Genomic DNA, 24,058 nt, shown 5'->3' on the forward strand with positions numbered 1-24,058 from the left:
CCAAGGAGCAACGAGTAGATGTAATGTATAGTTTTAGTTGCTATGGCTTCTTTGTCGTCGTTGGCGTTTAATGCCTTCGTTGAATTCACTGTTGTAATACATAACGTTTTATCTGCGGCACAATTCCTTTACTGCCATCACACGATAGCTTGTTTTTCTTTTTCTTCATGGCTAACAACTTTGGGATTTGGAAAGCGTTGGTTGCATTTGAAGAAACACTTAAACAAAAGTTTAGTTTACCAAGCAATTAATGTTGCAAAGGTTTTTTACTTTTCTTTCCTTTTCTTCTTCATTTCCCACACTTGCTTAAATCGTGCAAATATTTACAACGAAAAGAACGTGTCAGGGAGTTTGGCTGTTGTGCAAATTCCGTAATGGATTTTTGTTGTTGTGAACCAAACAGGAAGCAAGTTGCTGCTTCCTGAGAAATAAAAGAGGCTGCATCTAAGGTGGGATCATAAAAACAATATGTTGTATAACAATTTATTATAAACAAATTACATTTGTTGGCGGTAGTAGAGGCGGTGCTTGAGTTAAGTGCAATAATAGACGGAAAAGTGAGGGAGTTACTGGCGAAAACCGTGCAATCTAATAATGCAACAAATTTTACATAAATCCTATAAATATGGAATAAAAAGTAAATAAAGAACATAAACAAATTAAAAGGGTAAAAAGTCCAAAACAAAAACATTTTAATAGAGAGAGTCTCATTTAAGTAAAAATACATGATAATAATGCCTTAAATTTAAAGACATAATATGTGGATAAAAATGATTGATGTTGTACTGTACATGGTGTTTTACGTGTCTACGTTTTCGTATTCTTTGTCTGATGATATATTTCTTGACCGGACTCCCTTGTGGGCGTATAAAGCTCAATATTTCATTCTGATATTCTCTGCGCGATAGTCAAAACGTTTTTCGATGCACAAGCTTCAAACTGTTTGAATGATAAACATCTAAGCAAGAGAACACGCTTGCATGGATAGCTAAGATTACGAAAACTTTCTCAATTTCCACCTTATTTCATTTATCTTGATATTGTTGCAACATTTTAGCTGTTTTACTCGTTTCAGTTGATACAGCTGTTACAAGGATTATCATCCTGGAGTGGGACTCGAATCACTTAGAGCATAAATCCAATTCATGAAAATGTTAGCTTTTGCTAAATTGTTGTTGCGATTCATCCACAACTGGATCTTTTATGAATCTTTGTTGTTGTTGAGACATCAACTTTATTATATATTTGTAAGTTCATTCTTCTGCTTAATCTGACTATGGGTCTATCTCCAGTTGTAGGAATGCGGCTGCTTCGTTGGGATGTAACCTCAGATCTACTGGAGTTAGTTGAGCAGGTTTGGCAGGACAGTTGAAAAGGTGCAGTGTGTCATGAGGGCATGTGTCGCATAGATGTCAGATGTCTTGCACGGTGTCATAGATGCTTGTCCTATAGGAATTCAGACGGCTCCACCGTCCGAAGCGTAGTTGAGCCAACACTACTCTGGTTTGTCGTGGCAGCTGATGCTCCTCAGCTGTGATAGATGGGGGATGTCTTCCGAGGACCACATTCATACGATAGTTGTTTATGACATCTACGGCTGCGTCAGTATGAATGCTATTCACACCTTCTTGATATGCCTGTTGATCTAGAACCCCCTTGCAACGCTGGACCTCTCTTTCTGGATCATGAAGATCCCTCTTTACCTGCCTGGGTGGGGTTGTCCTATCCACCGTATGGTGATTAGGATGACTCCCACCTGAGCAAGTACTGCGACGAAAGCATGCCATTGTGTTGATATACTGGAAGAATCTTTGCCTCCTTATGTAGATGGTTTCCGTTGCCGTTCTCGGGCGGGATTCTGACAAGTTTGAATATCTGTCCATTGCGTTACACTTACATTCGCGGGCCATACTGGCACCGCATAGCTTACCACAGACCGACATATCGCGTTATATTTGGTTAACAAGGTTTCTTTATTAGGACTTTGTTCCTACATTTAATATTTTACAAAACTATTATAATATTTTACTCTTAAAAAAATGCAAAAACCCTTATTGTATTCGTGCAATTTTAATCGGAAAGAAGTGTTTTTTTTAAGTTTTCAAAATAATTTTTTTTATTTACCGTGGATATTTCAAAAGTCATTCCCGTACATTCACGTTTTAAGATATATATGATCTGAAAGATTGGAGTCTCCTCTGTTCGCAAAGCCATAAAGCAGTTGCGGTAACGTGCGGTCTTCGGAGAAATTCAAGTTTTTTAAAATGACTTCGGAAACTTCATTTTATTGCATTTTTGAAAGTGGAAGGTAAACACGGCGTTCATCGCCGTTGTTGACTGTGTTTTGAAGAAATGGACTCACTAATATTAACAAATGATGATTTCTGTTAAATTAAGAATCCTCTCGCAATTTTTAATAGTTTTGACCTGTAAATGTTGGTGATTTATATATAGTGCAACATTTTTGAATGCTGTGGTGCAAATACCAATATACGTTAAAAATAGTAATGCAGTTCCAACCTGAACTTGATCTGCGAGACATTATTAATAAAATTAATGGCACAGACCTGCTAAATAGACCGATAAAGATTATAGATACAAATGAACACAAACAGTTATTGACATTTTACTCCTTAATGGAAGTGTAGGGTTGTGGGGCTTCACCCAGAAGTGGACCTATGTTGACAGCTTTTATGTGAGGACGATTTTTATTCGCTAACATCTTAAAATATACATTTGCATCAAAATCTGTTGCAATTTTTGTCTTCAACATTTAAAATACCTAATATGAGGGAACCCGTCATATGGGGGCTATACCAAAAACGCGTACCTACGATGTTAATATTTCGCACAGATGTTTTCTATTTATGAAGAACATAAAATGACAAAATACAACCAAATACGTTGGAAAATGTGTCTGTAACAATTAAAAAATGTTCCATTGACCGGTACCGTTCAATGGGGTCTATACCAAAACGCGAACCTATATTGAAAATATTTTGTACATAAGTTTTCTATCCTCTGAAAACTCAATATACCAATTTGGAGCAAAATCGATTAAAAAATGAATGTAAAACGTAAAAACGACAGCCGCCGTAACATGAACGCTACGGGAAACCGCGGGCCTATGTGGCCCAATTTGAGCCATACAATTTCCACTAATATAAGAAACATTTTCGCAATATTTTAGGAAACTACGCCCTTTACTTTAAAAGTTATTAGTAAAGTTCCGCTAAAGTGCTCATATTTCGCACTGTGCTGTGCCGTCCATGTAGTGAGTGGCCGTAGATTTAGTGACGGATATTTGCATATTCCTCGCTTAGAAAAAGGTGGTAAGATCGGTCAAATAGGAGTTCAGCCTATTACAAATGACGTCTGGGAAGGTACCCGACGCCAAGATCATCCAATCGTTCGCGGCGGAAAACAGGAGAGGAAAATATTAAACAGTTCCCGAGATATAACCTCACCTTGGCGAACTCACAGTTACACTTTACGGGGCTTGAGCTTCTTGTTCCTGAAATCCACGTATGACTGACGTTCACGAATAGCATAGAATGCTTGACAGTATCAAAGGCTTTTGATAAGTCAAGCGTCACCATCACTTTTCTGTCACACGGTTGAGTCCTCGACTGATATGTGTGGAGTTGGCGTGCATCGCGGTTGTTGTGCAGGGCTGCTTACGGAACCCATGCTGAAGATCGGCAACTGGGTAGCATTTTCTAACGCTGGGGAGGACTAAAGCCTCAAGGGTCTTTGGCACGGACGACAAAAGTGAAATCAGTTAGTGTACACATATTTGATTTTTTTTAGTTCTATTCCATGGTACAATAAAGTAGAGGTAGGACAGGTATAAAAATCGCTGAAGAATACAACCCTAAAGCCATGGCATAAAACGTCAAATGGAATGGTACAACAATAAAGGTAGATGTATCTGCATAGTTAGCCCGTTTTATGAAAATATATGGAATTTAGAACTTGACTGTTTATATGTTAGAAGTACCAAATATAGTTAAAAAAATAAAAATTACTTTAGCTAGGCTCCAGATTATTATTGCTAGAAATGTGTTCCAAAAATAGCAAAAGTTGTACCCGAACTTATGACAGTGAAAAAATGTCATTCTTTTATTTTCTACTTGATAAGTTTGACTGATCTAACATCGTGATTGCTCGGGTACGATTTGCAGATACATTTTAGCTAGAATTTTCACAAAAATTGCAATTTTTACATTTCCGTACTTTTGGACCAAATTTCAATTAATATCAATATTTGACGAATCGTTCTTTCTCTAGTATTAATATTAAAAAATTAACAATTTAATTTTGCCACGCGAATAGAAATTGTTTGAACTTGTTTTTAATTTTAGGATATAGCGTTGCAGCAAAAATGATGATCACGCACACACTTTTCAAAACATTATTTTTTCAGAACCACTGAACCTAATTTTCAGAAAATGTTCAGGAATGTCCCGCGGTCCAAAATGCTATATATTTGTAGACGAATTTCGGGGCCTATTATTTTATAATCGCTATATTTGCTAAACTTATGAGTGCATCGGGTTGCGCCTCCGATCAATAAAAACTATATATTTACAAATTTCCTTAAATGGTGAGGTGTAACGGTCCATCAGCCAAGAAAAGCAAAACATATAAGTCTCAATAAGCGGGAGAATTCGACTTAACCATTTTTTTTAACTTTTATAATTAGATCGCTTTAGGATAACGACAGGGACATGAAAGATAATAAACATTAAAAAGAATAAATTGGTTACAGACCAAATCTGTTGATAAATTTAAAATCCTTCTCGATTTGACAATGGACCGAAGAACCGAAGTTGAAAATACCTATTTTCAAATTGCCAAGCATAAAGTCGATAAAAATTTGTCATTAAAACTCATTGCAGTGGTCTTGGTTGTGTTTTTAGAAGAATGTTTTACCTAAGGCCTACATAAGGTCGGCCAATAAGCCCAGCTGATTATTATGTTTAATGTCAAAAACATTATTGTGATTTAAAATACAAAGAAACTAAATTCACAATAATGTAAAATCTATTATGTTTGTTGTCAAATGTTGTTAGCAGTACTCTGAATGGCCGACCTTCTGTAGGCCTTGGTTTTACCTTTTGAGGACAGAAATCCCTTAATTAAAATACCTCAGAAAATTGGCTTGCTGTTGATGGGTTGTGGTGATCGAACTAAAGTGGTACGAACTGTACTTAAATTAAAAATATTAATTAAAATTGGTATTAGTACAACAAAATTTTCAGTATTCACCATATATTTTTTTTTTATCCTGTCCGCAAGTAGCGGGCACTTTGCTAGTTTTTGTATATAAGTAAAGACCAGAAGAAATATGATTCAAAACCGGAGATTAATGTGTATAATTAACATCAACACGTATGTCAATATAGTCGAACTTCTCTATAACGTAGCAGTTGGGGACCGACGAATTACTACGTTATAGAGAAACCTATTTTATATCAAGTTTTATTCTAACAGCGTTTATAAATCAGTTATGCTTCTCCTTTTTAGTGTGCACTTCAATAAAATGGCCGTTGATGAATTTGTTTTGTTTCACACTTATTATGTAAAATAAAATAAATAACGTTTTTCAAAAATTCGTTATAAAGAGATTATTTTGTGTGAGAATTTCACTTGTGCATTAAAAAAACTTCGTTATAGAGAAGTTCGCTATAGAGAGACTAAAATAGGTGAAAATGTCTGAAAAAATTGTGTTTTCAATTTTTATTCGTTTGAAAGAAAAATTCGTTATAGAGAAGTTCGACTGTATTACATTTTTGCACCTGGTCCTTCTAATTACGTTAAAATAGTTCCTTCATATTCTTGCCAATTTTTTGTCTTTATATTTGTTTTCTACTTTGCTATATTATGTATCTAGCACATCTTTGCAATTAGCTTTACGTGTATATACATAAATATGTATATTCGTTTATATCTTTCCCTACAACACAAAATAAACTGCAATTTGTGGTTTTAATGGTTTGACCAAAACACTATTCAAATGTCCTTTAACTTTCAGATGGGGTAATTGGACCACAAAACATACCGAGTAGACTTATAGGAAATTTCCAAGATTAATTGTTAACTGAGAACTTGGGGAGGTATAAGCCAAAGCAATGCTAATGCAAAAGCTAATTGTGGGATATTTTATAAGCAAACAGATAATACCAGGCACGTCACACAGTGTTGCCGCGTGGACAAAAATCAAAAAATGTGATGTTAACTTTTACATATGTTTATGTATTTTTCTTACAGTAAACACATCCGATAAAAGGTATCTGAAAGAATTTTGTCGATATGTGCATCCATAATGAAGTTATAGCTCTTTAAATATGAAAAATATTTCCCAGTATGCCAGGAAGCATGGAAATAGGACCACAACGAACAGACCTTAAACTGCACTTAGACACAAATGTTGAACTTTTGTGGGGGAGGTACCCTAAGGTACCTTCATTTTAGAAATTAAACTAAATTCGGACAAAATATTAGGAGATACATAGTTTGTACCGAATTTGTTCGAGATATATTGTGCATACCATTTAAGTGACAGTTTTTTTAAATATTGCCTCTCTTCGAACTAAAACTATGACAAAATATGACGAAGGCCAAATTTTGGACCAAATCGGTTGATCAGTTCGAGTGTTATCGTGCTCTCCAGTCACTACATATGGGTTTTTTACACCTTTCGAGCTGTTCTCTCAAGAAGTATGGACTTGCCCCTGAAAAAAACTTTTACCGTCGTAATTGAGGCAGCGATTGTAAGTTACTTCAACAAAAATCAAAGTGATTCGAGAGCAGGTTTTAAAGTAAACAAATATAGTCCATATTCGAACCTAATCTATATCTAGTAGATATATTAGAATGTGTAAAGTATGGACCAAATCGGTCACTCCCTTCAAGAGTTATCGTGCGAACAATTTTTCCGAACATTTTTGAACTTTTGTGGGGGAGGTATCTGAAGGTGTGGACCGATATGGCTTATCTTCAAACTTAAACTATGTTTGGACAAAATTTTGTTGTTGTGTATTGTTGACCTGTTGTATTGTAATTTTTATATGATCATATTTTTCGGCTTAAGGTCAGTAAAAAGCGTTATTTATTTTGTAAGAATTTCTTTATTTATTCCGATATTTCGATTGACATCGTCAATCATCTTCAGGGAAACTATAAAAATACAAATATTACAATATTTAAAACACAAAACGAATATTTAAAACACAAAAATTATTACTTTGTTGAGAAAATCTGTTGCTTTCTTTCACCGTTTGTGCTAAACTAACTTTTTTTGACGTGTGTGCTTTTGTCCTAAGTTTCTGTAGAGGTGTGCACAGTGGTCTGTATCGCTTTTATAGTTCATTCTAATGTCATTTTGTAATTTAATTATATGTAGCATTTCTGAAGTAAATCGTCGTTTGTAGTTGTTTTCTTGTGCCAATATGTCAACCTCATTAAAATTTGGGTTATGTCGTCAAAGTGCAATGTGCTGCTAAGGCCGTCTTTTGCTTCATAGGCTTGTCAGTTTTTTGATCCGACTTATGTCCGGAAAGTTTTTGTTGTACCAACATATACCTTTTGACATATGTTGGTTCCGTCCCCCTTACATTTAATTTTGTATACTACATTGCACTTGTTTCCCGTTTTTATTCTACATTTCGTTTTGCTAAATAAATTAATGACATTATTGTTGGTTCTTAAAGCTAATTGGTAACGGTACTTATTGTAAATATTGGAATTGCAGAATCTTTCAGAGAGGCCAGGTACATATGTTATTGCTTTGTAAACTTTTTCCGCATTATCTCCTTTTTCATTTTTTATTTATTTTGGTGTGTTTCATTGAGTCTTCGATTGTTTTTTGTGGAAAATCATTTTTGGCTAATATTTGATATACTTTCTGTTCAATTTCTTTATGGAAAGTTTGATCGCTTATTTTCAGTACTCTGTAATTAAAGTTTATAGCCGTATTTATTTTGACTCGTCTTGGTTGTTTGGAGTAGAAATTTATTAGTCGTCCTGTTGCTGTGGGCTTTTGGTACCAGTTTAACAATTGTTCCGGAAGGAGTGGACAGATATAACCAATCTTCGAACTTAAACTAAGTTTGGGCAAAATATTACGAAAGCCAAATTTTGGACCAAATTGGTTCATCCGTTCGCGAGTTATCGTGCGCACCAGCCAGCCAGACAAACTGACAGACGGATTTCGTCCAAACATCCTTGGGGTCTAAAACCATTATTTCGATGAGGCATATTTTGCCCGTATGAAAGTGTATATGAGGAAAAGTCAGTTTTTTTAATATTCCATTTGAAAAAAAACGCTATTCATTATATCGAAAAAATTGTTAATTAATATATATATATATATATATATATATATATATATATATATATATATATATATGAGGTCCGAATTTTACCCAAAAAACAATTTTTTTTTATTCTAATCACTTCTCGGATACACGCTAACATCTAGCGGAAGATATGGGTATCGTTCAATTAAATGTTGGGTTCCTTTAAATGGGGTATAATCTTGAAATAAAACTGTATCGGGTAATGTTCATTTTGAAATGCGTGTAAATCGCAAAATCCTCAAAATCAGTTGATGCGCATGCGAATTGTTCTCTTTTAATTTGTGGACATTTGCCAGGATCTTCCTTGACGCTAAGATGTAGCAATGTCTGCAGTTTAGTGTGCAACAAACTATATAACGCTTATAATTTCATTGAAAATGAAACGATCCACAGAAAACGCGATTAAATCCGCGATATTTTCAAAAACGTTTTACATTTAACATTTGTCGGTTTTTGCAGTTGCTGTTTTCGCCGTTCTATTGGATGGATTTTCACGATCTATGATTTATATGATCCGGACCGTCAAAAATCACAATCAAAAAGATATTGTAAATACTGTACCCATCAAAATAGGGTTTTTCGAAAAAATATCCCACTAAATTTTGGCCTTTGGCAGTGGATTACTGTGATGCTGTCTGGGCTACATAGTCAATATACATATAAAATTATGCGTAATCGCGAGTTCTTTGATGCTATTATATGTTTTCTGAAATACCCGAATGCTAGTCGCAGTAAGATCAAGAATACAAAAAACACCTAAAATCTGGCTTCAAAATGTCAGCATCAATAAGAAGTGGATGTAGTATAGATTTTGAACTGTGAAACATTAGAAGTGTAATCTTCATTTTGTATTCTTCCATTTTTACTTTGGACAGATATCCGTAATTTAAACGGTTTAACCGCCAATCGAATAACAACGTAAAAAAAATTGTTTGCTTCAACGTGTTTTTACCTATTTTTATTCATTTACACGGTCATAGCTTCCGCGCAAATTAACTTTTTTAGCCAAATTTTTGAGCTTTTCGTGGTACAGTGCAATATTTCGCGAATTATAACAGTGCAAACCTTGGCTTCATCAATGTTAATTTTTTTGACTTTTCGTCATATACCCCCGTTAGCATAAATGCTGAGGTTATAAAAAAGTTCCTCACAAATCACTTTTAATTTTTATGACATATGAAGTAAAGTTATATATAACACTGTGCAACATTTTTAAGGTGATATTTTGCAAACAATTCGAACTGAGGATTTTTTGAAAGTACAGACCCAAACGACAAGAAACCCTAGTTGGGTTTTGTTGTGTCAGATCCAGCTCGGATTTTATGGCCCCATCTAAACATGGTAAAATATTGAGTTTTTAAAGAAATTCGGGACTATATCCCTGAAACCAAGGCGAATCTTCTTCTGACCTCTGAAGCAAATTTGTAGATAAGGACAAGAATAAAATATTTGGAGAAATAATGAACTCGAAAAACTTCATTTATCGCCTCAAATTTCGAAATATATGCAAACATTCCACAATTTTTATACATTTCGCACCGTATCTCCAAAACCGTTAATTTTTTCTGAATATTTTCTTTTGGAAAAATATTCCCTGGAATGTAATACATAACTCTTCAGAACATGTCATTGTTGTAAAATGCCTCTATGCCGTTGTCTTCAGTACATTTTTCAACGACGATTTAATCAAAATGTCAATAATGTAGTGAAATCCGAAATGGGAGAATAAACAGTTGGTGTGAACTATGTTTGAAATACGTGTTGTAAAAGATATGATGAAAAATACCGCTGAAACAACATGAAGTAAGCATTTTAGAGTTTCAGAATGTTCTAAAGAATTGTTGAGAACTTTATTTGGAAGATTTGCAAAGTGTTACTTAGTTCAACTCCCAATAGTTTAGCCGATACTGACCAGAATTTCAGCAATTATGTAAAATTTTCTATATTTTATAGATTTTGATGCCCAAGATGGAATTTTGTTATGTGGTTTCTTCAAAAGATAAGTTCTACTAGTTTAGGGCTACAATATTGCTAAAGACAGTAAGGCCAAATTCCTATTCGTTTCTGAGATAAAGGCCTGATAAATGCAAAAAAGTGTATATTTAACCCGGTTTAGATGAGGCCATAAAATCCGAACTGGATCTGACAGGACAAAACCCTACTAGGGTTTTTGTAGTCTAAATATGTACTTTCAAAAAATACATACTGGAAGTTGTTTGCATTTTCAGTGTTGCATAGTTTAATACTAGTGGAACCGGCGAACTTTGTCTCGCAGACATGGATTAAATTTGATAATTTAAGTCCTATTCTTTGAGATCACGTTGCAGAGTTCAATAGCACTTGGGAATTGAATCTTTGATTTTAAATATTTAAGATGATGTAGAATGTACACTAATAGATATTTCGAGTAAACTGTGCAGTAGAATTTATGGTAATATGTTCTCGTCCCCATATGTTTAAGATCTTTCATCATAAGTTCAAGTAATCGTAGCTTCTGTGAGTAGCAATTTATGTTGATGTGACATTTTTCGTTGAAATTATACACTTTTCGGGAGTACACCGTCCGATATTCAATATATTTTTGGGCTTATCTACCAAAAATTTGTTTTGTCTTCTTTTTTTTTGCAGACAATTGTTGGTAAATTTTTATATTTTAATGATCAAATTCTGGCTGTTTTAACATTGCGCCGTGCGTATTCTTGGTTACGGATATACAGTTGATAGGATTTATTCGAATCTTCTCGCGGCACTGGAATATGTGAAAACCTATCCCAATAACATAGAAAGCATTTCTGTCGTTACTCAAGGTTAAAAAATAAGACATTAACCCCGAAATGATTTTAGTTTCCCAAATAATCCTCCAAAAAATGATTGAACACGACACAACTAATAATCGTTTACAATTTGGATCTTTTTTCATTTCTTTCAAATAATTTCAATGCAAACCAAATATGTATGTACATATGTATATTGTAGTAAATAAAATAATTTTTAGAACACTCAAATGTTGACAAAGCAGAAACATAAAATGTCAAATACAGTTTGTGCATAAATGTATTTTTTTTTGCTAAAAAATTCAAATAAAGTGGAAAGACATAAATCAGCAATTAATTATCCAAAGAAATTTGTGGAAAAACTAACTTTCTTCTAAATATGTTTTCAAATTTCCGCCTATTTTTCGCAATTTTTTGAGGTTTTATCCTTTTCTTCCATGACGCGATTGCGAAGTGTTCACCAGTTCTTGAATTATACGCGTTGTAACTAACATCACTTTCTTTTTTATATATACATAGCTAAACCCGGTGCGCTTCGCTACCCCGACTAAGATAAAATAAAGTGGAATGCTATAATTATATTATATATTTATACCCTCAGCGTATATGGTAAAGAGGGTATATACACTTTTATACGGGCAAAATATGCCTCATCGAGATATTGGTTTTAGACCCAAAGGATGTTTGGATAAAATGTGTTTCAGACAATTTGGAGTTGATTTAGCAATGTCCGTCCGTCTGTCTGGCTGGCTGGAGTGCACGATCCAAAATTTGGCTTTCGTAATATTTTGTCCAAAGTTCGAAGATGGGTTATATCGGTCCACTCCTTCCGTTACCTCCTTGACTTTAGAATTTTTACATATTCCCTGAGGATGCAATTTATACAATTGCGAAATATTGGAAAAATAAAATAAATAAAAATCCACGATGACCTAAAGCTCAAAAAGTTTTATTTCTAACGGAATTGACATTTTAAACTCAGTGGGTTTGTTAAATCCGGTTATATATAAACGTACTATTGCACTATTAATTTGTCTTTATTTCTACAGATTAGATTTAGATTTACCTGACTGAATTAAATTAAGAATAGAACCAGGTTTGAAGCCGTAAGTTTAAGGATAGTTTTAATTTCTTTTATATGTACAGGGGACTTATTTTTTCCAGGTCATAGACGTATTAACATATTGTGATATCTTAAATTACTCTTAGGATAACTCCCACTTTTATTTATAATTTTTACTCAAATAATGATGGTATAAATATCATAATAAAAAATTATTCTTAAGAAGTCTCTAAAATATATGATATTTAATAGCTGTAGACTCTATTCCTTCCCAACTATATGTACTTCTGTATATAATGATGACTTCTGAGTTTCTTCAAAATGTCATTCAAACTGGACATACGTATCAAAAACATGAAATCGACCGAAAATATATATGGGAGCTACATCCAAATCTAAACCGATTTCGATATAATTTTGCACATGTAGTTCTAGACCAAGTTTAGTCACACGTTCCAAGTTTTATTGAAATTGGATATAAATAGCGTGTTTGGTGCCTCAAATACATGAAATCGGCAGAAAATATATATAGGAGCTATATTCAAATCTGAACCGATTTCGATATAAATTGGTACATATATTTCTAGGCCAATATCCATCACACATTCTCAATTTCAGCGAAATTGGACATATATAGCGTGTTTGGTGCATAAAATAAGGAAATCGGCCGAAAATATATGTATATGGGAGCTATATCCAAATCTGAACCAATCTCGATATAATTTGGCAGATTTATTTCTAGAACAAATTCCGTCATACATTTAATATTTCAGCGAAATTGGACATATATAGCGTGTTTGGTACATAAAATAAGGAAGTCGGCCGAAAATATATGGGAGCTATATCCAAATCTGAACCAATTTTGATATAATTTGTCACGTTTATTTCCAGACCAAGTTCCGTCACATATTCCAAATTTCATTGAAATTGGACATAAATAGCACGTTTGGTACATAAAATAAGGAAATCGGCCGAAAATATATGTATGTGGGAGCTATATCCAGATCTGAACCGATTTGAATATAATTTGGTAAATTTATTTCTACATCAAATTCCATCACACATACCAAATTTGGAGATTGTATCTGTATCAGTTTTAAAGATATTTGCATACAAAATCGAAATTTTTTGGAGGTACCTCCGGTTTTGATGCTATATCTCCAGATCAAGGCGAAATTTCAAAAAATAATATAGCCTATTTTCATTCCAGGCCATGTAGCAATGTACCCTAAAAATTTCAGTAAGATCTATTCAGCGGTTTTCGAGTCTATAAGGCACAAACAAACAAACAAACAGACAAATAAATTTCAATTTTATATATATAGATAAATAAAATGATATATATCGTCACCTGAAATGCCCAAAGGGTTATGTTGAGGGTTATGTCTTTGGTCATTTCAGGTGACGATATGTAATAATACGATGATAGCATGATAGCATTAGTGAGAAACAAACGGTTATGTCATTTTGGTTATGTCGTGTGCCCATATACCTTGTTTTCAGTTAAATATCTGCTTACAGTGACTTCAACAAATTGTCAAAAGTTTTGAAAAATAAAAACTTTAAAAGTTTTTTTTGTGGAAGCTCTTTTTATCTAATCACTTTATAATTAAGATTTTAAGTAATCTTAGGCAAAAACTCATCTATATATCATACAGGCATACGAGGTCGTAAGAAGTAACACAACACTAGGTTTCAAATGTTCACTAGTAATTTGCAGTGGCCTTGTAATGCATAGAAAACACACAGAACTTGACTTTGTAGGCTTTATAATTTTCTCAATTTGCATGTATCTTGCTCGACACTTGCACACATATTCATATATCAGTTTCCATTTATACTGTACAAATTTTCACAGGCCATGTTGTGTGTGTGAGTGTGTTTTTTTTTCCCTTTTTTCTGCACTATTTTCAAAATGCAAATTTAATTGCATTCATTCAATTATGAAAGGTCATGAATACATTAGATATGTCTGTTTGAGGGTGTTTGCTCTACGATTGAACTTGACATACGGATGAAAAGCATGACTAGCATATGGAATTGACAAGGATGATTGGAAATGCAATTCTAGAATTTCAAGTTAAATGAAAAAAAAAAAAATAAATAAATAAATCGAAGAATTTTTTATCTTTTTAAATTCTAGGGAAAAAATTGAGAAAAGCCATAACAAATCAGGAAGTGCGCCGAAGACAGTGAAGTCATTACAACAAATGTGATGTATTGTATGTACACTGAAATATCTCATATTCACATGCTATCCGTTGCATGAAAGACTAGCATGAACATGACGATGAGAGGATCATGGCTAAATTTAACGCGCCATTAGAAACACCATACAACCACAGTCCTCCTCATGTAATGCAGAGTAGATGGGCTTTCTGCTACTGAGTTTATTGGCTCGATGGTTTTCTTCCTTTTCATAAATTGACAACTTAAATGGCATTGTGACTCTGAAAGATGTGGGGATAATTTATGACAATTTTTATCACGCTCAGTTTTGTACTTCAATGGGAATTTAATATCCAGTTAACAACAGATGGCTGTAACAAATAGGTATTTAATTTAAAAAAGTGAAGGTGACTGCTCTGGCGACAAATTCAATTTGCATAAATTAGAGATCACATTTGGAAACATGGCGGAAAATAAAACTGCTGTGTTGGCTCTTAAAATCCTTTAAATATTAATCATACTAGCTGACCCGGTCGGCGTTGCTGGCCCGTTGTTTGGGTTCTCCGTGTAAACTTTAGTTATCTATCCAGCATTGATACAGCCATAATTAGGCATCCCTCTAGAAACTTCATAATCTAAATCAATGTTTTGACATAAATTCCATGTAATGGTATCCCCCCAATTTAAGATATAAAATCTCATTTATTATACCCTTCACCATAAATTGACAGTTTAAAGCACTTTGTGACCCACATATAATGATCGGTGCACGTCAATTAACATTGCTATATATTGGATTGTTGGTCTCGGTTGGTGTCGTAATTATTACTGCAGAGAATTGTCAGTATAGGTCCACGTTTTGATATAGCTCCCATAGAACGGTACCGGCTGATTTTCGCTATTTTTGAGGATTTAACATCATTATCACACCGAAATGGCTAAAATTTGGTTTTAATGTAATTTAAAGAAGAGAGCATAAATATTCGTATCGACCGAAAGACACGCCTTTTTATTTGCGCTCGGTATGTAACAGTTATAGGTTCACGTTTTGATATAGATCCCATAAAGCAGTACCTCCCGATTTTCGATAGTTTGGAGATATAGTCACTTTTGGGGGTCTTGCAGTCTTGCAGAGAATTTTCAGTATACGTCCTCGTTTTGATATAGCTCCCATAGAAGGGTGGCGCCTGATTTTCGCTATTTTTGGTGGATTTAACCTCTGGATAGTGACATCTCAAGTTATCGGGATTTTACTGTATTCCAAAATGTGGAGTTGATCGCGCTATCCCACTTATTGTTTAGTGTTCCGCGTTTATACCATTTTTAAGCACGCAAAATTATGTATATTATCTGAAATAATAAATGTTTGAACATTTTATGATGACCGCGATATTTCACTTCCGCGAAGACCATTCAGGGTCAAGACGGTAATTACAGTAGTATTGCAAACAATCTGTAAACAATACGTTCAAAAATATCATGGACTTTAAAAAAAATTGAAGGAGAACCTCCGGTCACTACACTTAGCCATATTAAAATAGCTCACGACCGCGCTATCTCACTTGTTCAAGTTAGTTTTCATATCATTTTTGTGTCACGCTTACTAAAATTATGTATATTAATTGAAATAATACATTTTTGAAAACTTTGTGATGACCGCGATCATTCAGGGAAAACAATCTGTAAACAATACGTCCAAAAATATCAAAGATTTCTGATTTTATTAAAAACATTGTGGGGAGGACCACCGGTCACTATTCTTAGCAGTAAAAAACAGCTTACGACCGTTCTAATTAATTAAAATAATACATTTTTGAAAATTTTGGGATGAACGCGATATTTAACTTCCGCAACGACCATTAAGGGTCAAGACAGTAATTACCATAGCAATGCAAACAATTTGTAAACAATATATTAAAAAGTATCTTGAATTTCGCGGTTTCTTAAACAATTTGTGGGGAGGACCACCGGTCACTACACTTAGCGGGATAAAAAAATAAATTACGACCTATTCTCAGACCTAAAAACTCCACATAAAAATTTCATAAGATTTCCCAATCGATTTTTCGGAATTTCTACAGAGTGACATCTCATGTTATCGGGATTTTACTGTATTCCAAACTATGACGTTGACCGCGTTATCCCACATATTGAAGCCAGTGTTATAGCGGTTTTGTAGTCACGCTTACTAAAATTAGGTATATTATCTGAAATAATACATTTTTGAATAATTTGGGATGACCGCTATATTTCACTTCCGCGACGACCATTCAAAAAAAATATATAGCCTATTTTCACCACCGGTGTTCCCAGTACATTATCTGACATTTTCAAGAACATCTATTCAGCCGTTTTTGAGTCTATTCGGAACATACAAACAAACATACTAACATACACACATTGCCTTTTATATATTAGACTAGCTGACCCGGTCCGCGTTGCTGGCCCGTTGTTTGGGTTCTCCGCGTAAAATTTAGTTATCTATCCAGTATTGATACAGCCATAATTAGGCATCCCTCTAGATACTTCATAATATAAATCAATGTTTTGACATAAACTCCATGTAATGGTATCCCCAAATTTAAGATATAAAATCTCTTTTATTATACCCTTCACCATAAATCGACAGTTTAAAGCACTTTGTGACCCACATATAATGGTCGGTGCACGTCAATTAACATTGCTATATATTGGGTTGTTGGTCCCGGTTGGGGTCGTAATTATTACTGCAGAGAATTGTCAGTATAGGTCCACGTTTTGATATAGCTCCCATAGAACGGTACCGGCTGATTTTCGCTATTTTTGAGGATTTAACATCATTAGCACACCGAAATGGCTGAAATCTGGTTTTAATATATTTTAAGGAGGAGAGCATATTCGGATCGACCGAAAGACACGCCTTTTTATTTGCGCTCGGTATGTAACAGTTATAGGTTCACGTTTTGATATAGCTCCCATAAAACAGTACCTCCCGATTTTCGATAGTTCAGAGATATAGCCACTGTTGGGGGTCGTAAACAGTCTTGCAGAGAATTTTCAGTATACGTCCTCGTTTTGATATAGCTCCCATAGAACGGTGGCGCCTGATTTTCGATCGAACGTAACGTCTTTTTTCTTTCATAATATTTTCAAAAATCGAACACGATCGCGGTATTCTGATTCCAATGATGATATTGTATTGTATATCAATAACTTTGTCTAATTTCCAATCGATCTTTCTGGAATTTCGATCTAGTGACATCTCAAGTTATCGGGATTTTACTGTATTCCAAAATGTGAAGTTGATCGCGCTATCCCACTTAATGTTTAGTGTTCAGCGTTTATAGCGTTTTTTTAGGCACGCTGAAATAATAAATGTTTGCAAATTTTGTGATGGCCGCGAAGACCATTCAGGGTCAAGACAGTAATTACAGTAGTATTGCAAACAATCTGTAAACAAAACGTTCAAAAATATCATGGACTTCAGATTTTTTTAAAAATAAAAAAATTTAAGGAGAACCTCCGGTCACTACACTTAGCCGTATTAAAATAGCTCACGACCGCGCTATCCCACTTGTTCAACCTAGTGTTTATATCATTTTTGTGTAAGGTTACTAAAATTATGTATATTAATTGAAATAATACATTTTTGAAAACTTTGTGATGACCGCGGTCATTCAGGGAAAACAATCTGTAAACAATACGTTCAAAAATATCAAAGATTTCAGATTTTCTTAAAAACATTGTGGGGGGAGGACCACCGGTCACTACTCTTAGCCGTATAAAAACAGCTTACGACAGTTCTAATTAATTGAAATAATACATTTTTGAAAATTTTGGGATGACCGCGATATTTCACTTCCGCGACGACCATTCAGGGTCAAGACTGTAATTACCATAGCATTGCAAACAATTTGTAAACAATATATTAAAACGTATCTTGAATTTCGGGGGGTTTTTTTTTAAATTGTGTGGAGGACCACCGGTCACTACACTTAGCGGGATAAAAAAATAGATTACGACCTATTCTCAGACCTAAAAATTCCACATACAAAATTTCATAAGATTTCCCAATTGATTTTTCGGAATTTCTATATAGTGACATCTCAAGTTATCGGGATTTTACTGTATTCCAAAATATGGCGTTGACCGCGTTATCCCACATATTGAAGTCAGTGTTATAGCGGTTTTGTAGACACGCTTACTAAAATTAGGTATATTATCTGAAATAATACATTTTTGAATAATTTGGGATGACCTCGATATTTCACTTCCGCGACGACCATTCAAAAAAATATATAGCCTATTTTCAGCACCGGCGTTCCCAGTACATTATCTGAAATTTTCAAGAAAATCTATTCAGCCGTTTTTGAGTCTATTCGGAACATACAAACATACAAACAAACAAACATACTAACATACACACATTGCCTTTTATATATTAGATATGTTCCCATTAGAGCTGGAAAATATTTGATGACACTTTCTATTCTTTTTCGAAAAATTCAATATCGCTAGATAATTTTGTCTATCAATAATATTGGACTAACCTAAAATCTGCATATTCAACTCTGTGAATAACCAATCTTTTTTGAAAAATTAAAAGTGTTTATTGCATTTTTTGTGTCTTTTTATTAAATGAAAACAATTATTTTTCCTCTTTTGTATTTCTGCGAAGTACTTGTGCAAAATGTCAAGAAAAGCATGGATTTTTCCGCCATTTTATTAATGGTGATGACAAATGAGTGATAATATTGATAGCTATCGATACTTTGAATTAAAATATGAACGCAGACCTACTAAGTGTAATGCGAACGTTCTAACCAGTGCACCACGGTGGCTCCTAAAATATTAATACCCATCACATTAATTGCTTTTAAATAAACAATCAAATGTATTTCCTGGCAAAAACTAACAATTCCAACAATCTCCTCAACGACAACATACAACTCAAAATCATATTCCAATTAAAATGTATGATTTATCTATATATGGCGAAAAACAAAAATCCTTTGCAATTCCATTTGAAAAAAATTTAAAAAATTTTTTGCGAGCACATCTACAATTTTTGGCATAGAGGTTAAGAAAAAAATTCTGGTTTCAAATCTGTTCGCGTTCACAAAATTGGACGATGCGCGCAAAAGATATAGCGGTTTTGATTCCCATATAAATAAAAAATATTTAAAAATATCTTATTTGTTGTTATGAGAAAATGTATGCATAAATCGTTAACAGCATTCCATATCTATTCGTAGATGTTTAAATAGTTATTAAATTTATTATTATTTTCGCGGCAAATCAACAAATATTAAAAAAGTATTTGAAGAAAATACAAATTATCCTGTCCCAGAGTCCGTACAAACCCTCAAAAAATAAATTAAATAAAAATAGGTAAAAAGCTTTTTAAGTTAAACGGTTTTATGTTAAACATACATTGCAATGTTTAAGATAAATGTACTAAAAACAAAAAAATAATAAAATAGATACAGTCGTGGGAATTATAAACATATGCATAGACTAGACTAAAATAAAACCGTGGGGCACGTCAACTGTCTACAATCGTTGATTACAATGTTTGTTTTGTGATGTTACACTATAATTAGGCAGTTGTTCAACCGACAATGTTGGACGTGTGATAAGTGGGGCTAGAATGTGGAAACAAGCTAGCAAGCTCGATTATAAGCGAGTTTTAGGGTTTCATAGTGGTGAGCGAGTAGTACTTTGTCGATTAAAGACAAACTACGAGCAGTGAAACGCTTCCTCGCCAGCCAGCAGTGTGAATGTCCAACGATAAACTAGTTGAAACATCTTTTTTATTTACATGGAGTGTATAACTATTGGAATTTCCATGAGCAAGAAAATAGTAAGTAATTTCCTCACCGTCTGCGGGCCAACTGCCTAACGACGAATTAAACGATTCTTCTATCGCACATTAAGTCGATAATTCGTAGACAATTTTATTTTGGTCTAGTCTATGCATATGTTTATAATTCCCACGACTGTATCTATTTTATTATTTTTTTGTTTTTAGTACATTTATCTTAAACATTGCAATGTATGTTTAACATAAAACCGTTTAACTTAAAAAGTTTTTTACCTATTTTTATTTCTAGTTTTTAGTTTTTATTTCGCATTCTGTTTAATTCATTTAGTGCTTCATTATTGCAAGGTTTCTTGCCCGTTAGTTTATTGCAGTTCATCTCCTCTATACGTAGTCCCTGCAAAGATCTTACTCTACTAAGAGCCACGTAGGCTTGACCTTCTTCAAACAGTTTCGCACGTAAGTATACGACTGCGTGATCCACAGTGCTGTCCTGCATTTTATGTATTGTAGAAGCCCATGATAGTAGTAAAGGCAACACACATCTGTGTGTATCGCTCCCGTTGTTTTGTTAACCTGGCTTCATATTCTTCAGGCGTTTCTGACGCTATCATCTGTGTGTATCATCACGTTGCTTTGTTAACCCATATTCTTCAGGCGTTTCTGACGCCGTCATTTGTGTATATCGCTGACGTTGCTTTTTTAACCTGGCCTCATATTGCACAGGTGTTTTTGACGCTAATTGTTCCCGTCGTTTCTGTAATCGACTATTTCTATCACCTTCACTTTCTTTAGCTCGTTTTGCTTTATACTTTTCTTTCGCTTTTTGAAGCCTTCGTTTACGTTGTGTTGCAGTTTCTGTTTTAATATGTTTGTATTTTTTATATTTTTTTACCATTTTGTTCCCACGAGTAATGGACATTTAAACGGTCAACCCCCCAGAGCACAGTGCAAAATATGAGCACTTTAGCGGAACTTTACTAATAACTTTTAAAGGAAAAGGTGTAGATTCCTAAAATTTTGCACAAATGTTTCTTATATCAGTGGACAGTGTGGGGCTTAAATTGGGCTACATAGACCCGCGGTTTCCTGTAGCGCTCATGTAACGGTGGCTGCCGTTTTTACGTTTTACATTCATTTTTCAATCGATTTTGATGCAAATTGGTATATTGAGTTTTCAGGGGATAGAAAACTTATGTACGAAATATTTTCAATATAGGTTCGCGTTTTGGAATAGCCCCCACATGCCGAGTTCCCTCATATTGGATATTTTAAAGGTTAAAGACAAAAATTGCAGCCGATTTTGATGCAAATGTAAATTTTAAGATGTTAGCGAATACAAAAGCTGTCAACATAGGTCCACTTCTGGGTGAAGCCCCACAACCCTACACATCTATTAAGGAGTAAAATGTCAATATTTTTGTTTTCATTTGTATCTATAGTGTTTATTAGTCCATTCAGCAGGTCTGCACCATTAATTTTGTTAATAATGTCTTTCAGATCAAGTTCAGGTCTGCACTGCATTACAATTCTTAACGTATTTTGGTATTTGCACCGCAGCATCTAAAAATGTTGCACTATCTGTAAATAACCAATATTTAGAGGTCAAAGCTATTTAAAATTGCGAGAGGTTTCTTAATTTTACAGAAATTATCATTGTTAGAATTAGTGAGTCCATTTCTTTAAAACACAGTCAACAATGGCGTTCATTGTCGCGTTTACCTTCCACTTTTGGAAAATGTAACTGAATGAAATTCCCGAAGTCTTTTTAGAAAATCTTGAATATCTCCAAAGACCGCGCGATACCGCAGCTGTTTTATAGCTTTGCGAACAGAGGAGAATCCAATCTTTCAGATTATATATATCTTAACACGTGAATGTACGGAACTCACTTTTGAAATGTCCACGGAAAATAAAAAAAAAATATAATTTTGAAAACTTAAAAAATCACTTCTTTCCGACTAAAATTGCACGAAAACAACAAGAGTTTTTTGCATTTTTTTAAATGTAAAATATCATAATTGTTTTGTAAAATATTAAGAAAAATAAATCATGGCATACTGTCTTACGATTTGTCCGCGCCACTCCATTTTTTTAAAATGAATCAAAAATACATTGCTTACAAAAAAAAAATTATTAAACAAAAGTGCAACTTTAAGTGCATTTTCAAATCGTTTCGTGGAGTAAATCGGCAAACTGAGTATGGACCATTTGAAGTGGAGTACTTAGCTAACGAATTCAATAAAAGTTTAATTAATTTCATGTACTTTGAAAATCCCTATAAAGTTCCACTAAACTTCCCAAATTTCGCACTGTGCAGAGGTCCAATAAAGGGGCAAGGCTATGTACAACAAGATGCGCCTGAGTCTTGAGGGGAAAACGCTAACGACATATCATTTTTATCCACCCTAATGCCATACAGTTCTTGGCGCGTTTTAACCTTTCACCTTAACTTGGGTGGTGTACAGATAACGACGTATCATTTTTAGCCACCCTAACGCCACACAGTCCTCAACACGATAAAAAATCTTGACTTGGGTGGTGGATTCAGGCTGGATTAATCAGATACCTAAATTACAGATTCAATTTCTAAATTTATATCTTAATTATACGCCATTTAGTGGCTGCTCCCATCTTAAATATTGAGGTTGTATAGTGCACTGTATTCTTCTTGTCAAGCCCTTTTATTTGATACCCATATTGGTGGGATTGATAAAAAATTGTTATCAGCCATTTGGTAGCGGCGGACATCTTAGATTTCAATTTTGCATAGTAAATTGTATTCTACTTTTTGAGACCTTTCATTTGATACCCATGTTGATGGGATTGATAAAACCTAAGTTATCCGCCATTTTGTAGAGGCCGCCGTCTTGGATTTTAATTTTATATAGAACATTGTATTCTACTGGTTGAGCACTTTCATTTGATACCCATATTGATGGGATTGATAAAACCTACGTTATCCGCCATTTTGTAGCGGCCGCCATCTTGGATTTCAATTTTTTATAGTATATTGTATTCTGCTTGTTGAGCCCTTTCATTTGATACCCATATTGATGGGATTGATAAAACCTAAGTTATCCGCCATTTTGTAGCGGCCGCCATCTTGGATTTCAATTTTTTATAGTATATTGTATTCTGCTTGTTGAGCCCTTTCATTTGATACCCATATTGATGGGATTGATAAAACCTACGTTATCCGCCATTTTGTAGCGGCGGCCATCTTGAATTTATAATGATAATGAATAAACATAATTGTATTGTCACCAAAATCCAAAGTGTATACAAAATTTCAGATTAATCGGTTGACAGGAAGAGGGTGAAATTTGAATTACTAAATTTGACCCAAGAATAAATCTATATAAATAAAAGAGTAGTGAGGTGAGTGACTGACTGACTGACTGACTGATTGACTGACTGATTCATCAGCGTCCAGACGAAACCGCTGAAGCTAGAAAGTTGAAATTTTGGGTGCAGGTTGCTGTTGGTGTGAAGGGGTGAGATAAGGCTGGGTTTTTGGAAATTCGACCTAGAAGCGTACGAAAAGTACTAAAAGGTACTAAATATGGTACCCTTTGTATTAGGCAAACGGTAAGAGCTAGAATTCTGAAATTTGGATTTGTGTGAACGGATAGAGCTGGAATCCTGAAATTTGAAATTAGGTTAACTTGTGGAGAGTAACAAAGAAAGGTTTTTGGAAATTCGAACTATAAGTGCACGAATAGTACTAAATGGTACTAAATTTAGTACAATTTGGATTTGGGTGAACGGATAGAGCTGGAATACAGGCATTTGGAATGAGGGTCACTGATGAAGAGTAAGAATGAAAGGTTTTTGGAAATTCGAACTGTAAGGGTACGAAAAGTACTAAATGGTACTAAATTTAGTA

Source organism: Musca autumnalis, unplaced genomic scaffold (assembly GCF_047663935.1).
Source record: "Musca autumnalis isolate F117 unplaced genomic scaffold, ASM4766393v1 scaffold_3, whole genome shotgun sequence".
Taxonomy (NCBI): domain Eukaryota; kingdom Metazoa; phylum Arthropoda; class Insecta; order Diptera; family Muscidae; genus Musca; species Musca autumnalis.